The sequence below is a fragment of the Mobula hypostoma genome, chromosome 7, assembly GCF_963921235.1.
Source record: "Mobula hypostoma chromosome 7, sMobHyp1.1, whole genome shotgun sequence".
NCBI classification, from domain to species: domain Eukaryota; kingdom Metazoa; phylum Chordata; class Chondrichthyes; order Myliobatiformes; family Myliobatidae; genus Mobula; species Mobula hypostoma.
In genome coordinates, this window is record NC_086103.1 from 45713170 (window position 1) to 45739308 (window position 26139).

Here is a 26139-nt window from a genome sequence, read left to right on the forward strand (position 1 = left end):
GGAAGACCTATCCATAACCCTAAACAGCCTCTTCACTTCTGCTATGCATTTCCCCAGGAACATCTGTTCCCAATTTGCACTCCAAAGTTTCTGCCTTATACCACTGTAATTAGCCCTCCCCCAATTAAATACTTCCCTATATCCTCTGCTCCTACCCTTATCCATAGCCATATTAAAGGTCAAGGAGCTGTAGTTATATCTCTTGTAGTATGCCGACACACAAAAATAAAATGTCACATAAATGAATGTCATCCAAAATTACAATTACAGAATTGCAGTCATTTATAATCAAAGGTGGTTTCAAAAATGATCCAAAATTCATTTGCTAGAATTATTGTCTTACTACAGCTCAAGGGAGGGAATGCAGAAGAAATCATCTGCATGGATTTTCAAGTAGTACAAAATGCTGGTGAACAATACTAACGTCCAAGGAATTAAAAGTTCAGTAACACCCCTTTGGCTCCCAAACTACATAAAAAACTATTTTACTGTAATTTTAGAGCATACATTAGTAGTCCAACTATTGACTAATTCATTGCTTTTTCACCAATGAGATGGAAGGGCTTGATGCAGTGATTATCGGCTTCTCAATGTCCGACTGAATGAACATCACTCAGAAGCGGTCCCAGATCCCCGTGTTCAGTAATTTGCAGACTGCTTCGTTGCTTTGAAAGTTGGACAACTGCAGTTAAACCACAATCCACTAAATATGATGTTTGAGAGGTAAAAAAAGAACATCTTGATCTTTTTCCACAGTACATGATAGCGTTCAGATTTCTTTCTGCAACCAAAAGTCTTAAAATGAGTTTTTGAACCTCAGCTTCAGCTCAAACTCAGTGCGTTCAGTTCTTCCTCCATCCTTCCTGCTTATTCCTCATTACAAGGGTGTCCAGGAATGGATTTATTACCCAATCAGGAAATTGGATAGAGATCCTAATCCATTTCTGACATGTCTTTATGCAGCACATCCAAGTGGGCACAGTATACTTGATCATCTGGTATTCTTTGTCTTCCAATTCAGACTCAGAAATTGGAAAAAGTCAAAAGCCAATGTTGCACTTAAATAGGGTTAACTTGGACTGATATGTGGAGATGACTGAGTTGACTTTGACAAGATTCACATCATTTCCTTGCAATTGAAGACTGATTTCATTAAACTTTGGAAATAATTCTGACAAATAAGCAGTCATGCCTAATATTCTTGAGTGGATTACTAAATGAAGAATTTGAGTCCTCAAAGAATGTTATGAGTGTCAAAAGGCATCTCAAGCAGTTTGGGAATAATTCTGGCAAATAAACAATGTTATGCCTAATATTTTTGAGTCAATTTCTGAATGATGCATTCAAGTCTTCAAAAAATTTATCAGTTTCAAAAAGCGCATTAAAGCATTGCAGGCCGTTTCCTTTTGAGAGGCATCTGACTTCTGCAAGCACTTGAACTATTTATCATTCTCAATACAAAGCTCTTGAAATAGTGTAAAATTGAGGGCATGGAATTTGATTTTGTTTACTGCTGTGATAACTGTATTTAATGATTTGTGTGACCAATCACTTAGGTTTGTTGCAACAAGATGCTGTCTGTGAATTACACAGAATGATAAATATGGTAGGTCCAGCTTTTTTTGAAAGTTACAAGTCTGTGGTGGCATCCTGTCATTGAAACTGCCCCATCTGTTGCACAAGTAAGAATGTTCCCTTGCAAATAACAACTATTGAACCATACTTGCATCTTTTATGAAACAAACATAACCAAAAAGCAGATTCGTTGCCCAGCAAAGCTGACTCATCCAAATGCACAGCAAATTCTGTTGCCCTAAGTATGTTATGCAATGTGTCTTCCACATTCTCATTATTCATCTTTGAACAGAGTTGTTACTAAGCAGAATCATTTATTTGGTCTGGTGACTTAAGCAAAACCACACTCAGAACTTATCTTACTGCAAGCAGAATCAGTTCTTCTCCAATTGTATGGTGCTTTCCACATTTAGGAATGATATGTTTTATGAAGCATCACTATCTTGTTGTGAAGTGCTGGAAAACATGTTTTGAAGTGTTTTCCATTTCTGAAAGTTTTCACGAAGAGCCTGAAAATAAGCTAAGATCTTATTGCTTTATCAGAGTGTATTCTCTTCAGATGTTCAGAGCCTGGATGGCTTCATTGCCTCATTGGGGAAAAAAAACTTCTTCACACAACAGAGACCTTGACTGATGTTGGTTGCTTCACACTGGTATAAACACGTATTTCAGATACTCCACAGTATGCTGTCTAAACTTTTTCATTCCGTCTGCTCCAGCCATTTTTGTTAAGAATTAATAACCACACTCAATTACCTATTGTTTAAGTCCAACCTCAAGTGCTGTTTTCAATAAAGGAGAAAATTATGACACATTATAGCTCAGGCAAAAGCTATGGGATAGTGGGCCATGGGCTACAGAAGCAATGTCAAGATCATTCAAAAAGGCAGATTCTGAACTTTACCCCCATTGAACACCATATCCTCATTCACAGGAATTGTATCACTGCTTGATTAGAGTATGGGAATCACACTGGCTAACACTGTACTACATTAGTGAATTGCAATAATGCTCAGGCCGGGCCTGGCAATAACTCTACTTCTTCAGTCCAAATTTCTCATGACATGCCAAATACAGAAGTGCCACATTGCTTTTCAACAACTATAACCTGCTTTGAGCAAAGGCTAAGAGAACAGTGGGTTAGCAAGAGATGACGTGATTACATGTTCATTGTATTCAATTGAGGCACTGAGGACCAAATGCTTATAAGTAATTCATTTCTTAAATTAAGCCTGTAATCCCTCATCTGCCCCCTTGCTACCTAGCACTGCCCCCTGATCTAAGAAACTCTCATCATCCCCTGGGGGAGAGAAAGGCAAAATATCGCCCACTTTGAGAACCACTGGACAGTATGGTAGACGGTAGTTGTCCGGATATGAATGAAGGTAAGTACTGGAAGAGGAAATTATCACCAGAATTCACGATATGTTTGTGGTGAACCCTACTGACCAAAATGCAAGTATTCAGAAATTCAATCATTCAGAAAGACCTCACTTGGTATACAAGGTATATCCAGTTACTCTAACTTTCCCTTCTTTGAGTTTCTTTCAGCTCAAACTTTCAGTAAATATGGGATTGTGATTCACCTACACCAAATCCTTTTCAACTCCTAGAAGTTGGCATTTCTCCAATTAAATATTTAATTTTGCGCCAACTGCTAGAAATTGTGATTTACATAACCTAAAACAAAACAAAAAAAACTTTAAAACATTAATCATGGTTTACTGTACAATATCTGTACTCAGCACAGATCCTTATAAACAGGTTCAGAGTGCCATTTGAAACATTAAAGATAAGAAAGACTTTGCTGAGTCATTGTCATCACCAGACCAAAATAACTCTTTCATAAAACTGCTGGCAAAATCCCTAATAGAGTAAGCCACATTCATGGGTTCCACTGACTTTCAAACTCCCATCAAAACAACTTTTTCTCTTTAAGCATCTGCAAACAGATATTCAACACTAAGACATTAAATTTTTAAATGCTCAGAAAGTGAAAACTGAAATATTGGTAACACTATTACAAGATAATGTTCTAATTAATTTGTAACCATTATTAATTACCAGCTTACTAAAGTTTAATAACCACATTCTGTATCAATAACTTACTAAGATTAATGTAATACAAAAAAAAACCATGAACGAGGGCTATCCAAGTTTGGACTAAGGGTTTAATGTTCTAAATCAGAACGACGACTGCATGAAAGTGGATTCAACTATAAAGGTCGGCTATTCCAACTGATTACAATCTAGTGCCTCCATCTTCTCAAAAATACACAAGCATTGGAGGAACCCGATTTAACTGGGAAATTACAGTGAGTTTATTAAAACCTTTGGGTTAAAATTTAAATATTGTTGAAATGTTGAAAACTCTCAAATCTAAAACAAAATATCAGAAATTGGGATGGGGAGTTAGTTTTTGTAAATGTACGAATCAATATATAGTTTAATAAAACGTTTGCAGACTACAGAATTCCTTATTAAGAGCATTTTGCCAGCCTGAAATGCTTAAAATCGAAAATAATATTTACAATTTTTTCCTGTTTTTTTTTAAAAAGAACAACATTTGTTACCGGGGCGTTTCAACCTCAACAGCATTAACGCAGTGGCAAATTATGTCTCAGGCCAGGGGAAAATTATATGGAAACTTCCTGAAGACAGTGCGTACTTCAAAACAAGGTTTTAATAAAGACTGAGATGTTCTAATTCAGGATGACTAGAGGTGTTCAAAAACAAACACTTCCATGGCAAAAACGTCTACAAGTAGCTTCGCAGAAAATACTTCTATAACCTTCTAGAATGGTACGCGATCTCCTCTGCAGCCACCTCAAAAATACTAGTGAGCAAAGCGCCATCGAAACCCAGCGCAACCACCAGAACATTTGCCTTGACTTAATATTCCGGAAATGTTCCTCCTCCACAATTGCAGGCAGCGCCAACTATACGATTCCAAACAAAACCATACGTGATTTTTTTTTGTGTGTGGAGTTACTACATTATTTTAAGTTAGAACAAAGCTACGAAGATAAATTACAAATAGAAAACCTTTCAACTGAAACTGCTCAACTGAACATGGTTTTATTGTGTTTACATAGATGTGCAGTAATTTGTTGCATATTTCAAAGGGGACCGTTTTTATTTCAAATCTGACAGAGTGGCGCCCAGGCCTCCCGACAACCGCCCAGGGGAGCCCGATCCTCGCCGACCTGCCGCGCACCACAGCTGGCGGCGCCCGTGGCGCAGGCGCAGTTGGGGCCGCCCCGTCGCCCGCGCATGCTCAGTGCGAACCGTCACCGGGACAAAAATACGCGGCCGCTTGAAGTCGAACTCAGGCCGATTCCTTACTTACTTGTTCGGGCCCAAGCAACGGAGCTTGGCACCGACTATCCCGGGATGGTTTATTCCCAGCCGTCACGTCGGAGAATGCTGCTGTAACTTGTTCAAACGGTCCGGCGGGTCTCGTGGAAATGCTTTCGTTCTCTTTCGACTTTCTATTCCACCCAGTTGTTGTATTTTCTTCGCTAATGATTAGACAACATCTGCGTCACTAACCGAAGCTGCTACCGGAAGTTACATCACCTCGATTGACCATGCTAGCCATTGACAGACAGGCTGCCCAATTACGTCACCGGCAAGCGAGCTGCCGCCGCCAGGTAGCTTGTTACTATGGTCCCGGGGGTGGGACTGGAGTTGGGGCTGAAGCGTTCCCGGCTGGTATGGACCTGCAAACACGCCCGTGAGGCTATGATGCAGAATTGTCTGTATATTTATCTTAATGCAAGCGCCAAACGAAGTTAAATTAATCATTTTGCTTACAGCAGTCCCTCTAAATATGTTTTTCGCATGCCAATACCATACATGTTCGATGGTCAAGTATTATGAAAGAATGTAATGAGTGCTCCAGTTAGAGTAAATTAATGCCACAATTAAAACAAGCTGTATTGCAGTACTGTGCTAGATTTAGTTGTACAGTAATGTTGCATTACTGCAGTCAAAGCTGGCAGTATGATATTCCAGTCTGAGTCCTGATGAAGGGTCTCGGCCCGAAACCTCGACTCGACTCTTCCACAGATGCTGCCCGGCCTGCTGAGTTACTCCAGCGTTCTGTGTGTGTTGCTTGAATGCAATTTTTCTCTTGTCTGTGATATTCCTGAGTCCACAATAAGACCTATTGTTATAAAGCTGTCAAGTGCTGTAGGGTTTTCAGGATCTTACCCATGTGACAATTCTTTATTATGTGGTTGTGGAGGAAGACGTAAAATAAACTAGCAGAGCAAATTCCCACACTTGAGATTACAGCATGAATCATTTATAAAGAGCAAAAACCTTGATTTGTTCCTATGTATCCATAGTTCAGAGAAGTTGAAGGCTGCATCACTTTCTTGTTGAGGTTAGCACAGTCATAGACTTGCAAAGCAAAACAAGATTTTCTTTTGCACAATTCGGTACTTCATGCCAGAATATACTCAGTTACAAAGCAATGAATGAACCACAAGAATGGTCTGTAGTTACAAAGGAAGATTGAATAGGCTGCGGTTATAATTATTGGAATATAGGTCAGATTCAGATTTACTTACCACATGTTCATTGAAACAAGCAACCAAATATGTTGTTTGCATTAACAATCAGCAGACCCAAAGATGTGCTGCGGACAGCCAGTAAGTGCTGCCACACTTTCTCGTAAGGTGTGACCTTGTAGTTTATAAAATAATATGGGGCATATGTAAGGTGGTTAGATGGGTTCTGTTTTTCAGTATAGGACTGGAGGGCACCAGTTTAAGGTGAAAAGGAGAAATTTAATGGAGATCTGAGGGGTACATTTTTCCACACAGAAGGTAGTGATTATCTGGAACGATCTGCCAGAAGAAGTAGTAGAGGGTGTATACAATACTGAATTTAAAAGATGTTTGGACAGGTACTTAGATATATTCCTTTTAAACATATCACAGATCAACACTGTGCACCTCAGGGGTGTGTACTTAGCCCACTGTTCTCTCTCTATACACCCATGACTGTGTGGCTAGGCATAGCTCAAATGCCATCTGTAAATTTGCTGGTGATACAACCATTGTTGGTAGAATCTCAGATGGAGATGAGAGAGCATACTGGAGTGAGATAGACCAACCAGTGGAGTGGTGCTGCAGCAACAACCTGGCACTCAATGTCAGTAAGACGAAAGAGCTGATTGTGGACTTCAGGAAGGGTAAGATAAAGGAACACATACCAATCCTCATAGAGGAATGAGAACTGGAGAGAGTGAGCAGTTTCAAGTTCCTGGGTGTCAAGATCTCTGAGGACCTAACCAGGTCCAACACACTGATGCAGTTGCAAAGAAGGCAAGACAGCAACTATATTTCATTAGGAGTATGAAGAGATTTGGCATGTCGACAAATGCACTCAAAAACTTCTATAGATGTACTGTGGAGAGCATTCTGACAGGCTGCATCACTGTCTGGTATGGGGGCTACTGCACAGGACCGAAAGCAGCTGCAGAGGATTGTAAATTTAGCCGGCTCCATCTTGGGTACTAGCCTACAAAGTACCCAGGACATTTTCAAGGAGCAGTGTCTCAGAAAGACAGTGTCCATTTTTAAGGACCTCTAGCACCCAGGGCATGCCCTTTTCTCACTGTTACCATCAGGTAGGAGATTCAGAAGCCTGAAGGCACACACTCTGATTCAGGAACAGCTTCTTCCCCTCTGCCATCTGATTCCTAAAAGGACATTGAACCAATGAACCCTATCTCACTTTTTAATATATATTATTTCTGTTATTGCATGATTTTTAATCTATTTAATTATACATACACTGTAATTCATTTTTTATTTATTATTATTTTCTTCTATATTATGCATCACATTGAACTGCTGCTGCTAACAAATTTCATGTCACATGCCAGTGATAATAAACCTGATTCTGATTCTGATTCTTATAAGCATCGTTACATCCCTTTTAAACATATCCCTTTATAAGGCATAGAGGGATATGGGGTTAATATTGGCAAATGGGAAACTACGTGTCACAATTGGCGTAGATATGAGCCGTTATGGCCTATTTCTGTGTTGTATGGTTCTATAACTCTTTAGAATTCACAAGCATATAACTCAAACAAATGAAAAACCAGACCACAAGTGTAATGAGGGAGATGCTTGTAAATCAGAATCAGGTTTCATATCACCAGCATATGTCATGAAATTTGTTGTTTTTGCGGCAGCAGTGCAATGCAATACATAATAATAAAAATTGTTAATTCCAGAAAAAAATACATATATATATATAATGGTTAAATAAGTAGTGAAAATCAGAAATGAAGTTGAGTTCATGGGTTCAATGTTCATTCAGAAATTGGATGGCTAGATTTTTTGACATTATGTTGGTTGAGGTTTAAATGTTAACTGACATCAGGGTTACCCTTGTTCTTTCTCAAAATAATGACATGCATATTTTGATGTCAATTGAATGAGTGGATAGGTCTGTCGTTTAATATCTTCACCAGAAAAGCAATAAAGAGACTCAGGTTTCTGGATTGAGCATTCAACTTTTGGCTGAGTTGATGATGATACATAATGAGCCACATCTTGTTTATCATCTATTAATGTTGATTAATTAATGTAAAGCAATTCAAAAAATGGAATAATGATATTGGTGCTTAAAGCTGACTAATTTCAGAATTGAAAATACAAAAAAAAACAAATTTTAGATAAATGAAAGGAAGTGATATTAAAAGAAGTCTCCAAACTGGCTGACTAGTTGGAAAGCAAGCTTGAAATACAGTGAGTCTGTCAAAGTTAATTTATTATCAAAGTGCATATATGTCACCATATGTAACCCTGAAATTTATTTTCTTGTGATGAATCACCATAAATACAAGACACACGAATCAATGAAAGGTCACACCCAACAAGACGGACCACTGTGAAAAAAAACAGCAAACTGTACAAGTACAAAAAGGACAAAAAAAAATAATAATAAGTAAATAAACAATAAATATTGAGAACTTGGGATGTAGAGTCTTTGAAGGTGAATCCATAGGTTGTGGGAACAGTTCAGCGATGGGGCAAGTGAAGTTGAGTGAAGTTAGACCCTCTAGTTCTAGATGAGGGGTAATAACTGTTACTGAACCTAGAGTTGTGAATGCTGAGGCTCCTATACCTTCTTCCTGATGTCAGCAGTGACAAGAGAGCATGTTCTGGATGGTGGGTGTCCTTTATGATGGATGCTGCTTTCCCGAGACAGCACTCTGTATAAATGTGCTCACTGGTGAGGCAGGCTTTACCATGATGGACTGGGCTGTATTCACTATTTTTTTGTAGGTTTTCCTGTCCAGTGGCATTGGTGTTTCCATGCCAGGCCATGCTGTACCCAGTCTCCACCACACATTTATTGAAGTTTATCAGAGTTTTAGATGACGTGCCACATCTTCACAGACTTCTAATTGCTCCATAATGGCAAGTTTACAGGTGCCATTTTTTATAAAATAAAAGTTTTAAAAGGAAAAACCTTCAAAACCTCTGCTTAGTATATACAAAGTACTTGAGTCGCTCAACAGTACTAGATTCCTTAACATAAAGCAAATAAAAATGAAAAACTCAATCCAAAAAGTAAACTTAGCATATTAAAAAGAGAGTAAGGAAAACTATGAAAATAAACTTACTTTTAAGTACATCATTAATCATTATTCTAATCTTACACTGAATTCTAGGGAAATATATAATGAAAAGTAACACACACAAAATGCTGGAGGAACTCAGCATCTATGCAAAAGGGTAAACAGTCATCATTTCAGGCAGAGACCCTTCATCAGGACCAGGATGTTTACTCTTTTCCATAGGTGCTGCCTAGCCTGCTGAGTTCCTCCAGCATTTTGTGTGTGTTGCTTGGATTTCCAGCATCTACAGCTTCTCTCTTGTTTGTGATATAATGAAAAGAGCTTTTTTAAAAGAATTAATATAGAGTTGCTTGTGTGATGTTCATAACTTTGCACCATTTTTAACAAGGCACCCAGTATGAGTTGAGAAATTATAACAAAAATGTTTTTAAAAGGAGAACCATTTGACAATAATGTTTATGAACTGATCAATGAGTGGACAGGCTAACTAAAATTTATTCATTTTTAGGATATGGAGATTCCTGGCCCAAAGAGAATTATTGTTCATTTCTGCTGACTGTGTAGTGAAGCTAATGCTTTCAGGAAGATTCCATGATTTTGACCCAAATAATATAAGAGTTTATAGGGCAGGGGTGACGAACCTTTTTGAAACAGTGTGCCCAAATTTGTGATTATCTTCAAGGAAAGGAATTGTTGGCATTTTGGGTCATAACCCTACATCTGGATCACGTGGATGTGTAACAAAGAAGGTAAAGGAGATTGATGCATTTATTGTCTACATGAATTTTAACAAGGCCTTTACTAGGTCCCAGATAGCATATTGATCAAAAAAGTAAAAACCCAAGGGGTTCAAGAGAATGGGTCAAATTTTATATTACCTCATGAATAAATCTATCCATGGAGTAGACAGAAGAAAAAAACATTAGATTTTAACAGATGGGTCAGTTATTTGTACAGAAAATTGGTAGATGGAATTTAACCCAGGGATTTAACTCCCATACTGTTAAAGGTCTAGATGGGTTAGGGTTTGTCAAATGTGTTCAGAAAAGTTTTCTAAATCAATATATAGAGGTACCAACTAGAGAGGATGCAATATTAAATCTCCTACTAGGAAACGAGTTAGGACAGATGACTGAAGTGTGTGTAGGGGAACACTTTGGTTCCAGTGATCATAACACCGTTAGTTTCAACTTGATCATGGATAAAGATAGCTCTGGCCCTCGAGTTGAGGTTCTAAACTGGAAAAAGGCCAAATTTGAAGAAATGAGAAAGGATCTAAAAAGTGTGGATTGGGACAGGTTGTTCTTTGGCAAGGATGTGATTGGTAAGTGGGAAGCCTTCAAAGGAGAAATTTTGAGAGTGCAGAGTTTGTATGTTCCTGTCAGGATTAAAGACAAAGTGAATAAGAATAAGGAACCTTGGTTCTCAAGGGATATTGGAACTCTGATAAAGAGGAAGAGAGAGATGTATGACATGTATAGGAAACAGCGAGCAAATAAGGTGCTTGAGGAGTATAAAAAGTGCAAAAAATACTTAAGAAAGAAATCAGGAGGGCTAAAAGAAGACATAAGGTTGCTTTGGCAGTCAAGGTGAAGGATAATCCAAAGAGCTTCTACAGGTATATTAAGAGCAAAAGGATAGTAAGGGATAAAATTGGTCATCTTGAAGATCAGAGTGGTTGGCTATGTATGGAACCAAAAGAAATGGGGGATATCGTAAATGGTTTTTTTGCGTCTGTATTTACTAAGGAAACTGACATGGAGTCAATGGAAATAAGGCAAACAGGTAGTGAGGTCATGGAACCTACACAGATTGAAGAGGAGGAGGTGCTTGCTATCTTGAGGACCTGACAGGGTATTCCCTGGGACCTTGAAGGAGACTAATGTTGAAATTGCAGGGGCCCTGGCAGATATATTTAAAATGTCGGTACCTACGGGTGAAGTGCCTGAGGATTGGAGGATAGCTCATATTGTTCTGTTATTTTAAAAAGGCTCTAAAAGTGATCCGGGAAATTACAGGCCAGTAAGTTTGACGTCGGTAGTAGGTAAATTATTGGAAGGAGTACTGAGAGATAGGATCTACAAGTATTTGGATAGACAGGGACTTATTAGGGAGAGTCAACATGGCTTTGTGCATGGTAGGTCATGTTTAACAAATCTATTAGAGTTTTTTGAGGAGGTTACCAGGAAAATGGATGAAGGGAAGGCAGTGGATGCTGTCTACATGGACTTCAGTAAGGCCTTTGACGAGGTCCTGCATGGGTGGTTAGTTGGGAAGATTCAGTCGCTGGGTATACATGGAGAGGTAGTAAAGTGGATTAGACATTGGCTCAATGGAAGAAGCCAGAGAGTGGTAGTGGAGGATTGCTTCTCTGAGTGGAGGCCTGTGACTAGTGGTGTGCCGCAGGGATCAGTACTGGGTCCATTGTTATTTGTCATCTATATCAATGATCTGGATGATAATGTGGTAAATTGGATCAGCAAATTTGCTGATGATACAAAGAATGGAGGTATAGTGGACAGTGAAGAAGGTTTTCAAAGCTTGCAGAGGGATTTGGACCAGCTGGAAAAATGGGCTGAAAAATGGCAGATGGAGTTTAATACAGACAAGTGTGAGGTATTGCACTTTGGAAGGTGTGACGAGAATACACATAAAATTAAGATGTTTGCTGGCCTAGGTTAGCATCAGTGACATCAGCAAGTGGTCTGCCACCTGCCCTTAGGGGAAGGAGAGATAAGGAACAATGGAGCAGCGTCTGGAGATGTGTAATGAAGGGACGTGGGAGAGAGAGCTGTCTGGAGCGGCTCCCCCTTTGAACCCTGAACTGTTTGAAGTGGTGGACAGGCGATACCCCAGCAGGGGGATAAAAAGGGACAGGTTCGCTAAGGCGACACACACGCCACCCGAGGTAACGAGACCCTGGAAGCGGTACGCTTCTCATGAGTCGGTGAGAAGTACCAGACAACGGCCAGGGTGGAAAGGTACGATCAGCGGGAACCCGGTGTGTGTCCGCCCTTGCTTGGGTGCCGGGTTCACTGCAGAGGATCGACCGCATCTGGAGGAGGGGTCACAGTCGGTGACCTCAGGTGACATCACCAAGGACCCGCCCAAAAGTTGCTTGTGAGCCATCTCGCCGGTCTGTGAGTGAAGCCGTGTCTGAATGATCAGTTGTTCCTGTTCTATCTCTCTCTTCCCCCACGTTGTCCATCGCCATGGCAACGATTACTGCGAACTGAACTACTAAACTGGACTGAACTTTGAGTCACTTTGAAATTTGGTCATTTACCCCTAGACAACGATAGAGCTTGATTGATGCTGTTATCTTAATTCTGTGCACATGTGTGTTTAGCATCATTGAACTGTTGCATTTATTATCCTTTCGATTATTGTGTTGCTTGTTTCTTTAATAAAACTTTCTTAGTTCCAGTACTCCAGACTCCAACTGAGTGATCCATTTCTGCTGGTTTGGCAACCCAGTTACGGGGTACGTAACAAAGGACAAGCCAAGACAGAACATACAAGGTAAATGGTAGGGCACTGAGGAATGCAGTAGAACAGAGGGATCTAGGAATCCAGATACAAAATTCCCTAAAAGTGGCATCACAGGTAGATAGGTCGTAAAGAGAGTTTTTGGTACATTGGCCTTTATAAATCAAGGTATTGAGTATAAGAGTTGGAATGTTATGGTGAGGTTGTATAAGGCATTGGTGAGGCCGAATTTGGAGTATTATGTGCAGTTTTGGTCACCAAATTACAGGAAGGATATTAGTAAGGTTGAAAGAGTGCAGAGAAGGTTTACAAGGATGTTGCCGGGACTTGAGAAATTGAGTTACAGAGAAAGGTTGAATAGGTTAAGACTTTATTCCCTGGAGCGTAGAAGAATGAGGGGAGACTTGGTAGAGGTATATAAAATTATGATGGGTATAGATAGAGTGAATGCAAGCAGGCTTTTTCCACTGAGGCTAGGGGAGGAAAAAACCAGAGGACATGGGTTAAGGGTGAAGAGGGAAAAGTTTAAAGGAAACATTGGGGGGGGCTTCTTCACACAGAGAGTGGTGGGAGTGTGGAATGAGCTGCCAGATGAAGTGGTAAACGCGGGCTCACTTTTAACATTTCAGAAAAACTTGGACAGGTACATGGATGGGAGGTGTATGGAGGGATATGGTCCAGGTACAGATCAGTGGGACGAGGCAGAAAAATGGTTTGGCACAGCCAAGAATGGCCAAAAGGCCTGTTTCTGTGCTGTAATGTTCTATGTTCTATGTGTGAGGTAAAGCATTTAGGGAATTGGAACAGAGCAAGGGAGGATGTAGAATGATGTAAGGGAGCAGAGGAAATCTGGAGCTTATGTAGAGATCCTCAAAGATAGCAGGACAGGTCAATAAGATGGTTTGTAAAGAAATTTGTGTGGGAAGTTTTCCTTTAGTAATAGAGGTGTAATATACATGAACATGGAGCTTATACTAGATCTCTATACAAGAAGTTAAACAGCTTGAGTTCTGCATACAGGCTTGGTCAGCATATTTACGGGAACGATGTGATTGCTTTGAAAGAGATTTACAAAGATATTTCCAGGATTGCAAAACTGTAGCAATGAGTAAAAGTTGTATAATTGAGGGTTGATTTCTTTGAAATCATGAAAGCTGAGGGAGAGTTAATGGAGATGTTTAAAACTTTGTAGTCAGATAGAGTAAATAGAATGGGTCTACTTCCCTAGACACAGGTTTCAGAAACCAGGACACCAGGAATTGGTGGCAGGATCAGAGGACTAAAATTCAAGGGCACTTTTTCTCTGAGACAATGGTAAGGGCCTCAAAGTCATTGCCAAAATGATTCATATCAAGATACTGAATACAAACTAAAGGTAATCACGCTAAATTTTTACTGACCTTTTTCCTAGCCTTCAACTGGTGTACGAGCTTGAGACATAATGCTTTGGAAAGGATATTAAAGCCCCAAAGGATAGTGAAGAGGATATATCAAGAAGATGCCAGTGAATGAGTGAGTTCAGTTATGTTGTGAGTTTGAAAAAAAATCTGATTATACTCTTTAGAACAAATAAAGTACAGCCTAGTACAGCTATTTTTCAGAGAAATTTCCTTTATCAATTAAGTCTGATCAAAGAGTCATAAAACATTTGGCAAAAGAACTAAAGAGTAAAGGAGAATTTACATTAAAAGAAAGAGGTACATACAGTCAGATCCATAAGTAATTTGTATTTGAATATGCATTTGAAGAGACTAAATTTCAGAGATCTCGGATATAGTTGACTAAAATCAACAAAGACCGAAAATGACTGTTTTTGCACCTATAAAAGTGTAGTGTGCAAAAATAAATAAATAAATGTACAAATTTAAAACTTGTAAAGTTTAACAGTAAATTAGCTGCCTGTAACTCAGCCTTTCCCCGGGATATATTGTTTTGCATCTTTCTTTGCTTTAATCTCCATAAGACAGGAAATAACAAAAAAAGGTCTTTAGGAAATAGCAAAGTAAAGATATTCAGGAACTACTTTCACTGTTAAAAGCCCTGAAAATAGCACCTTGTGCATAAAATGTTTTTTAAGGAGAACATTCCAAAATATTTTCCTACATGATTACTGATTTTTTTGCCTTCGTGTATGTTTCAATATTTATTTAGCACTTTGTAAAAATTCTGCAGTGTGCTTGGTTGCTCAACCTGCTTGATCATTCTTTCTGTATGCAAGGCATTCATAGAACTGACAGCTGAAAACAACATGTTGACAAAGGTGAAGTCCGTGCTGCATATATTTGTAGGCATTTTCCTTGAGGTCTGCAATTGTTGGGAAATTATTAGAGTTTATAATCGAGGATAGAATGATTCAAACTTTCATCAACCAGAGGATGAATATGTGAAGCATTAAATAATGCCAGAGAAACTTTGAATGGATTTGAATGTAAGCAAATGTGAAGAAACATAGAAAGCCCTCAGCACAATATAGGCCCTTTGGCCCACAAAGCTGTGCTGAACATGTCCTTACTATAGAAATTACCTAGGGTTACCCATCATCATCATCATCATCATCAGGTGCCATACCCAGTTTGAGCTTTGACTGTCATAGCCCACACACTCCTGTTTCGGGTCAAGTGGATCAATTCATTGGTATTCATTTCCAGTTCTCTGGCTGCTGTCTCCATCATCATTTGTCTTTGCCTTCCTTTTGCTTTCTTCCCTTCAATCTTTCCCATAATTACTGTGCATTCTAACTCCTCTTTCCTAATCACATGTCCAATAAAGTTATGTTGCCTTCTCATGATCTTATACATTATTTCTCTTTTTGTGCTTGCTCTGTTCATGACATCCTCGTCAGGTATTCGTTTCGTCCCTGATATTCTTTGCATCCTCCTCAAAAACCACATCTCTGCTGCTTCAATTTGTTTCCTCATGTTACTAGATATTGTCCAACATTCTGATAACATAACTGGATAAACGTAACATTTCAGTACTCTGAGGCGGGTTGTCGTGCCTAGTTTAGTGTTGGTCAGTATACTCTTCATTCTTGTAAAGGTATCTTTTGCCATCCCTATTCTTCTTTTGATGTCCATGTTGCACCTGCCATCTGATGCCACCCAGCTTCCTAAGTAGCAAAAGTTCTGTACTTGCTTTATGTTTCCCCATTTATTTTCAGCCTGCAGATAGGATTCTCCTTCTTTTTGGATATCACCATACATTCTGTCTTTTTACAATTGATAGACCCATTTTTGCACTTTCTTCAACAACTATATTAAATAAGTTTTGTAGTTCTTCCTCCGTACTTGCAATTAACACAGTGTCATCTGCATATCTGAAATTATTGATGTTTTCACCGCCAACTTTGATTCCCAAGATGTCTCTTATTTTTTGTAATATTGTTTCACTGTACACATTAAACAAATCAGGGGAGAAAACATACCCTTGTCTAACGCCTCTTTGATTTTCATAAACTGACTCACTTCTCCATCTATTCTTACAGCGTCAGTTTGTTCCCAGTACAGATTTCTGATTAGGCAGAGGTCTTTCGAATCTAGATCTAGAGTTTTCTGTAATATTTCAAATAACTTATTGTGCTTCACTTTATCAAATGCTTTTGTGTAGTCAATAAAACCAACAAACAAATCTTTTTGCACTTGAATAGCTCATTCTGATAGTATCCTTAACAGGGTTACCCATAGCCCTCTATTTTTCTAAGCTCCATGTACCCATCCAGGAATCTCTTAAAAGACCCTATTGTATCTGCCTCCACCACCGCTGCCGGCAGCCCATTCCACTCACTCACTACTCCCTGAGTAAAAAACTTACCCCTGACATCTCCTCTGTACCTACTTCCATGCACTGTAAAACTGTGCCCTCTCGTGTTAGCCATTTCAGCCCTGGGAGAAAGCCTCTGACTATCCACAAGATCAATGCCTCTCATCATCTTACACACCTCCAGCAGGTCACCTCTCATCCTCCGTCGCTCCAAGGAGAAAAGGCCGAGTTCACTCAACCTATTCTCACAAGGCATGCTCCCCAATTCAGGCAACATCCTTATGAATCTCCTCTGCACCCTTTCTATGGTTTCCACATCCTTCCTGTAGTGAGGTGACCAGAAATGAGCACAGTACTCTAAGTGGGATCTGACCAGGGACCTGTACTGCTGCAACATTACCTCTTGGCTCTTAAACTCAATTCCTCAATTGATGAAGGCCAATATACCGTATACCTTCTTAACCACAGAGTCAACCTGCGTAGCAACTTGGAGTGTCCTATGGACTCGGACCCCAAGATCCCTCTGATCTTCCACACTGCCAAGAGTCTTACCATTAATACGATATTCTGCCATCATATTTGACCTACCAAAGTGAACCACCTCACACTTATCTGGGTTGAACTCCATCTGCCACTTCTCAGCCCAGTTTTGCATCCTATCGATGTCCCACTGTAACCTCTGACAGCCCTCCACACTATCCACAACACCCCCAACCTTTGTGTCATCAGCAAATTTACTAACCCATACCTCCACTTCCTCATCCAGGTCATTTATAAAAATCACGAAAAGTAAGGGTCCCAGAACAAGATCCCTGAGACACACCACTGGTCACCAATCTCCATGCAAAGTATGGCCCATCTACAACCACTCTTTGCCTTCTGTGGGCAGGCCAGTTCTGGATCCACAAAGCAATGTCCCTTTGTATCCCATCCCTCCTTACTTTCTCAATAAGCCTTGCATGGGGTACCTTATCAAATGCCTTGCTAAAATCCATATACACTACATCTACTGCTCTACCCTCATCAATGTGTTTAGTCACATCCTCAAGAAATTCAATCAGGCTTGTAAGGCACGACCTGCCTTTGACAAAGCCATGCTGACTATTCCTAATCATATTATACCTCTTCAAATGTTCATAAATCCTGCCTCTCAGGATCTTTTCCATCAGCTTACCAACCACTGAAGTAAGACTCACTGGTCTATAATTTCATGGACTAGCTCCACTCACGTTCTTGAATAAGGGCACAACATCCAAAACTCTCCAGTCCTCCGGAACCTCTCCCGTCCCCATTGATGATGCAGAGATCATCACCAGAGCCTCAGCAATCTCCTCCCTCGCCTCCCACCTGGGGTATACCTCGTCTGGTCCCAGTGACTTTTTCAATTATTAATTTTGGTCCTGAAAAATAAAGAAAAAAAATAGCTGTTTAATCCATAATGCAACTTTCAAATCGGGCCAGATTAATAAGAGAAATCATTTCTGTAGACATGTGCACAAACAAGGAAGTCTTAGTTTCCAGCAGTTCCCAGGACTTCTGGGAAATCAGGGTACTAAATCTGCATTAGATTAGACCCAGAGCAGGTCTAAAAACTCCATTTGTTTTTTTTTAATAGAGTGAAACAGCTTCAACTGAGATAAGTAAGTTTCAGGTTGTACATCGTTTGAAATAATTTAAATGTACTTAATAGACCACTTAAATGTTTCTAATTGTTTGTGTTTTATACATCAATAGTGTGATTTAATATTTTTTAAAGATTCAATTCAATATTCATGAGTGTCGGCAATATTCACAAAGTACATTGACTGGTTCTGTGACTTAGTTGAATATGAAAGTATTTCTGGGGTAGGGTTTGAATCCTATGGGAAGGTTTCAGAGAGCCTCACTGAATTGAGGCTGGTTACAAGCCCAGATTGTTCCTTCAGGTAAGTGTGGATAGGAAAGCAATGAGCATGGATGACTCAGTGCCTACTGAAACGTACCAGATCAAACCTTGCCATTGAGCAATCATTTGAGATATTTGGTCCCCCATATCTTACACTCATCATACCAGATCAAACCTTCCCATTGATCAATCAGTTGAGACATTTGGTCCCCCACATCTTACAGTCACTCTTCTGAAGAGTACAAAGCTGAAAGTAGCAGAGATGCAAAGAGAGATTGGAAGGCCTACACAGATCATTGAAATGTTATGGATGGTTGCAGAAGATAATCAGAAAAACCAATAAAATTATGACCTTCATACTTATAGCACCAGAATGCAAAATTCTGTAACCAAAATTCTGATTAAAATACACTTTTGAGTTGTTTTGGGCCTGATTGCTTTTGAAAGATACATTGATCTGAGAGGAAAGTAACTAACACTGAAGTTCTGCATTGCTTATGGAAATTGCAATTCAATTAATTCCCCTGCCTATATCAATCAACTGTAGAATAGTGTATTCTTCACTGGCATAAATATATTTTATGCAACCATTTTTCTTTCAATGCCCATTTCTGAAAGCATTCCAAAGACTCAGCAGCTTCTTTAGATCTGTCCCATCTTTATTTTTTTATCACTATAACCAATACTTCCCACATTTCCGTTGCACTCTACCTACCTCTGTTCTAAATAACAAATATATACTCATGTAGGGAAGTTTAAGACCATAAGACCTTGAAAGAGTATTAAGTAATTTTTCCCATGGAGTCTGCTCCAACATTTCATCAGGGCTGATCCATTTTCCATCTCAGCTTCAATCCCCTGCCTTCTCCCCATATGCCATCATGCCCTGACCAATCAAGAAGCTCTCAACCTTTGTGTTAAATATATACCAAGACCGAACCCCCCAAAGCCACCTGTGGCAATGCAGTCCACAGATTCACCACTCTCTGGTTAACGGAATTCCTCCTCATCTCCATTCTAAAAGGACACCCCTCTATTCTGAGGCTGTGTCTTCTTGTCGTAGACTCTCCCACCATATGAAACATCCTCTCCACATCCACTCTATCATGGCCTTTCACCATTCAGTAGGTTTCAATCAGATCACCCCTCATTCCTCTGAATTCCAGTGTATACACACCCAGAGCCATCAAACACTCTTAATACGACAAGCTGTTCAATCCTAGAATCATTTTTGTGAACCTCCATTGAATCCTCTCCAGTTTCAGCACATTCTTTCTTAGATAGTGGGCGCATAACTGCTCACAATACTCCAAGTGTGGCCTCGACAGTGCTTTATAAAGCCTCATTACATCCTTGTTTTTTTATTCTAGTCCTCTCAAAATGAATGCTAACATTGCATTTGCCTTCCTCATGACTGACTCAACCTGCAAATTAACCTTTAGAGAATCCTGTAGTGTACAAGGACTCACAAGTCCCTTTGCACCTCAGATTTTTGTATTTTCTCTCCATTTAGAAAATACTCAGCCCTATCATTTCTTCTAACACTGTGCATGACTGTATACTGCCTGAAGCTATTCCATTTGCCATCTTTCTTTGCTCATTCTTCTAATCTGTCCAAGTCATCCTTTGCAACAAAGCCGTCAATTCCATCATCGAAATCATTGGCATATAATGTAAAAAGAACTGGTCCTAACACAGACCCCTGTGGAACACCTCTAGTCACTGGCAGCCAAGCAGAAAAGGCTCCCTTTCTTCCCACTCTTTGTTTCCTGCCAATCAGCCACTGCTTTATCCATGCTAGTATCTTTCTTGTAATACCATGAGCTCTTAACTTGTTAAGCGGCCTCACGTGTGGCACCTTGTCAAAGGCCTTGTGAATGTCCAATTACACATCATCCACCGATTCTCCTTTGTCTATCCTGTTTGTTATTTCTACAAAGAATTTCAACAGATATGTCTGGCAAGATTTTCCCTTGAGAAAATCATGCTGACTTTGGCCTATTTTATCATGTGTCTCCAAGTATTCCAAAACCACATCCTTAACAATTGACTCCAACATCTTTCCAACTAATGACATCAGACTAACTGGCCAATAATTTCCTTTACTGTCTCTCTCATCAGTAAGTATCTCAACCATGAAAACAAAAGGCTGAGAACACTGTAGATAAGGCAACATATTTGCAAAGCGAAACAGAATTAATGTTTCAGGTCAAAGAATTGCAGAAGTATGAAAACAAGTTAGATAAGTTACTGAATGAGATTTACTTTATTTAAAAGTTGTGATGTTGGAGAATTGCTGTGAAAGGAGTTAAGCTGTATAGATATATAATTTTTGAATTTGAATTTGTATTGTAGACAAACTGAAACTTAAGTTAATCATAATACTTATGAATAGGAATTCAATTAATTTTCTAACTAGGGATAAATAAAAAGGAACGAGTCATCTGTAAACCTTTGAATAGGGAATAACACTAGATCTAATTAGTTAGAGAAATTGGAGTAACCAATGTTATTCTAATGAATATCACTGATTCTAACTAAACAGGAATTTTGTTTTTGTTGATATCTGAGATTTGGAACCTAAACAGAATGTTGGAATTTTAAATTGTTCATACTCATGTAAATATTTTGTACATCTCATTTATTTTTAATAAACAAAGCTTACCTCCAGAAGTGTGTGTTTTCTATTCACCGCCTCCTTTCAATACCTAGAGCTTCTGATGCCTTACCAGCACTTAGTGTAGTACTATGGAATTAGATTTTTCTCATAAAGAGTGTGGCAACCAGCCACACAAGATAGGACTAGCACGACACAGGTGTTAGAGAAACAAACAAGGAGATGTAATAGCTGCCTAGCTCCTAAGTGGTCTTCCTTCCGAGTACTGGCTGCACGTGAGTCTGCTCAGTTGGCCGCATGTAAAAGGGATAGTGTCAAGAACACTGATCCATTATACACAGTCATGTTAGGGAATGTGAAATACATGGTACGTACATTTCCCAGGTACCAATTCAGTGGTACATACAGCAGAGGAGCAAATATATGTCCTGTTAGCACATCACAATACCCGAATCAGCCTTTATCCCTATTTTTCCAAACAGTTAACATAGATCAGAAAGGTTTAGAGGTTATGTGGGGTCAAACATGGACAAATGGGTCTATCTTAGATCAGCATCTTAGTTTGAATATGGAACATAGCACCGTACAGCTCTGGAACAGGTCCTTCAGCCCACAGTGCTGTGCTGAACCAAGTAAATTAGTAATTAAACTAATCACTTCTGTCTACACAATGTCCATATCCTTCCATATTCCTCACATTTTTGTGTCTACCTCAATGTCTCTTAAAAGTCTCAACAACACACACACACAAAATGCTGGAGGAACTCAGTAGGCCAGGTAACATCTATGGAAAAGAGTAAACAGTTGATGTTTCAGGCTGAGACCCTTCATCAGGACGGTCTCTAATGTGTCTGCCTCTAGGCAGTGCATTCCAGGCACCCACCTTTCTCTGTAAAAACCTGACCCTCACATCTCCTTGAAATGACAACTTCTCAACTTAAATGTGTGCCCTCTGGTATTAGGTATTTCAACTCTTGGAAAGAGATATTGCCTGTCTGCTCTATCTAAGCCTCTCATAATCTTATAAACCTCTATCGGATCTGCACTCCAGACAAAACAACCCAGGTTTGTCCAACCTCTTGTTATGCCCTCTAATCCAAGCAGCATCCTGGTGAACCTCTTCTGCACCCTCACCAAAGTCTTGGCATATTTCGTGTAACAGGGCTACCAGAAATGTATGCAGTTCTCCAGAGGCAGTCTAACTAGAGCTTTATAAAGCTGCAACATAACTTCCTGCCTTTTGAATTCAGTGCCTCAACTAACAAAGGCAAGCATGCCATAATGCCTTCTTAACTACCCTGTCAACCTGTGTAGCCACTTTCAGAGAGCTATGAACTTGGACTCCAAGATCCCTCTGCTAATCAACATCGCTAATGATCTTGCCCTTAACAGTGTACTGGGGGGGTGTCACGTGATGACGTGGGATTGAGACGTGTACATCCAGCTCTCCCGTAAAAAATCAGCAAAGTACCGTTTAAACAAAGTAAAGTTAATAAATACTTTCCGAAAACTACTTATAAACTTCGTAAGACTACTCTACGATATGCCTCGTAAACCGCAACAGTAGAAGTCTTGTTGTGAAGTCGCCGCGAGATGGGAAGAAAAAAGGGCCTACTGCAGCAATGGAGCCTCGGATTCAGGTTGGATCTTCTTCGGAGGAGACGTATTTTATCTCTGGCGTAGAAGAACAGGGAGTAATGATGGCGTTAGCGGTCTCTCGGAAGAAGATGCCGGAAATGCGCATGCGCAAAGAAGTACGCATGCGCAAATCGACACAATTTAAACTACAAGAATCGACGGCCACTGCAACTGAAAGTGACTCAGAGTCAGAATTGGATATCGCAGAGAATACAGATGAAGAAGAGGAGGAAGAACTGGGAGAGACTGGAAATAAAGGAGACAACGGAGACATAAGAGAGGCTTTATTGCAATTAACGGCTGAACTAAGAAAATTAAGAATAGAGACGTGAAGATGTGCTATGATAAAGCTATGAAAAGACAGTATAAAATGGATAAGAAACTTCAGAAGATGGAAAGACAATGGAGCATATTAACGATAGAGTGGAAAAAACAGAAAATTATGTGCTTGTCTGGAACATGGAAAAAAATCGACTCTTGGAGAAAGTGGACATGTTGGAAAATTTTAGTAGACATAATAATATTAAAATTGTTGGTCTTAAAGAAGGTATAGAGGGAGATAATCCAATAGAATTTTTTCAAAGATGGATCCCGAAAACCTTGCAAATGAAAGAGGAAGACCGATCAATTGAAATTGAGCAGGTACATAGAGCTCTAAGACCAAAACCACAAGACGACCAATATCCACGATCAATTTTAATAAAATTCTTAAGATTTCAAGATAAAGAAAGGATTCTACAGGCGGCTGTCCAAGCTGCCAAGAAGAGAAAGGGGCCACTGATGATAGAAGAGAAGAAAATTTTTTTCTACCCTGACATAAGTTAGGAACTTTCGAAGAGAAGGAAGAAATTTAATCCAGGGAAAAAAGCCCTATGGGATCACGGTTATCAATTTATATTGCATTATCCTGCAACCTTGAAGATTTTTTTGCCTGGTGGAGAAAAAAGATTTTTTGACCATTACCGGAAAGCGGAGGAGTTTGTGCGAGATTCTTTGAATATTCACCAGATACAAGAACAAACCCAGGAGAGCGAAATGGATTGAAAATGAAGACTGGATCAAGGATTAGGCCTGTTGGATTTCTAAGTGGATGAATATATAAATATATTATTAATTATATGAGGGAGGGGAAGAAAGGTTAAAATTTGAGGAATATTAGCTGGGAATAATGACATTAATTTTTTTATATATATACAATTTTTTTGTACGGGGGAGCTGGAAGAAACACTGACCAATCGCTACGTTATTCATGTGTGCAAGCGTGGCAATAGCCACGACCCGCACAATGGAGGGGGGTAGTGTTGTGTATCTTTTCATTCACAACATTAGTGGGGGGGTATTTTGTTTTTTTTTTGTTTCTTTTTCTTTTCTTTTTGCCTGGATGATTGGGAGGGAAACACATAGCAACATGGTGAAGTTCAAAGAGATTCCCCAGGGAACTATGAGAGTTGAGAAGCTAAGTAATGTTTTAGATTTTAAGAGATAAATATGAAACATTTTTGAATATTTGGAGCCCTTATTTACAGCTCCAATGATAAAGATCTTGGTTCCTTGGGGAAAGTAACAAATATATATTAAATTTATTTTTAATCCCATGGAGCATGTGCAAACCTTCCAATATTCAGGCGGTTCTTTTTTTTTCTTTTTTTCTTTTCTCTTTAGTTAGAAGTATATATCGGTGGGGGAAGGGTAGATATTATTTTCTCATGTATTCACTTTGAAAACTCAATAAAAATTATATATAAAAAAACAGTGTACTGTCTCTTTACATTTGACCCACCAAGGTGAAACACTTTATATTTGGTCAGGTTAAACTCCATCTGCCATTTCTTTGCCAATATCCGCAGCTGACCTATATCCCGTTGTATTCCTTGCCTGTCTTCTATGCTGTCCACAATACCACCAATCTTTATATCATCTAGTTAACCCCTTCCCCGAGTTATCCTCTTGATCTTGAAGTATGTATAGAATGCCTTGGGATTCTTTTTAATCCTACTTGCCAAAGACTTTTCATGGCCCCTCCTAGCCTTCATAATTCCCTTCTTGTGTTCTTTTCTGGCTTCTTTATAATCCTCAAGGGCTCTGTTTGATTCTAGCTTCACAAGCCTTACATACTTTTCCTTTTTCGTCTCAAATTAAATTCATTACCTGTATCGACTTCCAAGGTTTTCTTATCTTTCCATCCTTGTCGTTTCTTCTGACTAGAACATACCTGTCCTGTGCTCTGTGCAGTTGGTCTTTAAACACCCTCCACATGTCATATGTAGACTTGCCCAAAAACAGCTTTTCCCAATTAACTCTCCCTTGTTCCTGCTTAAAGCTCTTATGATTTCCCCTGCTTCAATTTAATACTCTCCCGTAAGATCCATACTTATCCTTACCTATAGCTATCCTAAAACTTTAGGAATTGTGGTCACTGTTCCCTGTTTACCCACTGAAAGATTGGTCACCTGGCCAGGCTCATTACGCACCTCCAAGCCCAATACAGCCCCTCCTCTTGTTGGACTATTTACATACTGATTGAAGAAACCCTCCTGGATTCACCTAACAAACTCTGCCCCTGCTAAGCTTCTTGCACTCAGAATGCCCCAATTTATGTAAGGAAAATTGAAATCCACCATGACAACAACCCCCACAACATCCTGGATGAACTCAGCAGGCTAGACAGCATCAGTGCAAAAAAAAACAGTCAAGGTTTCAGGCTGAAAGCCTTCAGCCCGAAACATCAACTGTACTTTTTTCCATAGATGCTGCTTGGTCTTCTGCGTTCCTATAGCATTTTGCTTGTGTGGCTTTGATTTCCAGCACCTGCAGATTTTCTCTGGTTTATGACAACAACCCTATTGTTTTTACACCTTTCCTTAATCTGCCTGCATCTCTGTTCCTCAATATCGCAGTGGCTAATGGGGGTCTGTAGTACAATCCCATCAGAATATTTTTGAGTTCTACTCAAACAGTCTCAGTGGTGTTGTGTTCTTTATACGTACCGTGGGTTACTAAGAACAAACCATATTCTGGAAGAATAAAACTAGAACTTTTATTTACAACAGCAAACAGCAACCACGTTTCTTGCAGCCATGCTTTCTAGAACATTCTCTCATTTCTGCGCATGCTCAGAACTCCGTCCAATCACGTTCTGACACGTGACTCGTGATATCACCACATCTTCCTTTCCTTAAAAAGAAGAACAATGAGCAACATTAATCAAAACAAATGCAGAATTGAACATGTTTCTATCAGTCTCTCTGGGGGTTTACAAACAGGAGTAGACCTTCTAAGTGGTTCACACAGTTCTTGTGTTTCATTGTTATTTCCTTGTTCTGTCTGGTCTGCATCAGTTAACTGAAACTCTGAAGTTGGCTGTTTCTTGAGGTCTTTGCAATTTCTTCTCAACACTGCTCCTTCTGTTTGGACCATGTATGATCTGGGTTGTACTTCTTCAAGTACTGTAGCTTTCTTAATTCCTTCCACTTCCACTTGTAATGAAATACGAATCTTCTTCATCAAATTCATTCATTAACTGTGTAATCTCTTTTTTATGCTCAGATTTCATCATTTCAATAAAAC

General features: G+C 39.4%; 1 long non-coding RNA gene across 1 annotated transcript in view; it reads left to right on the forward strand.

Moving 5' to 3' along the window:
- The first annotated feature begins 4924 nt into the window (after window positions 1–4924).
- LOC134349288 (uncharacterized) overlaps window positions 4925–26139 on the forward strand; it is a 30156-nt gene continuing 8941 nt past the window's right edge. Inside the window, exons 1-3 of the long non-coding RNA XR_010018632.1 lie at window positions 4925–5228; window positions 12606–12706; window positions 14085–14185. This is a non-coding gene — a long non-coding RNA (uncharacterized LOC134349288). The remainder of the gene's footprint in view (window positions 5229–12605; window positions 12707–14084; window positions 14186–26139) is intronic.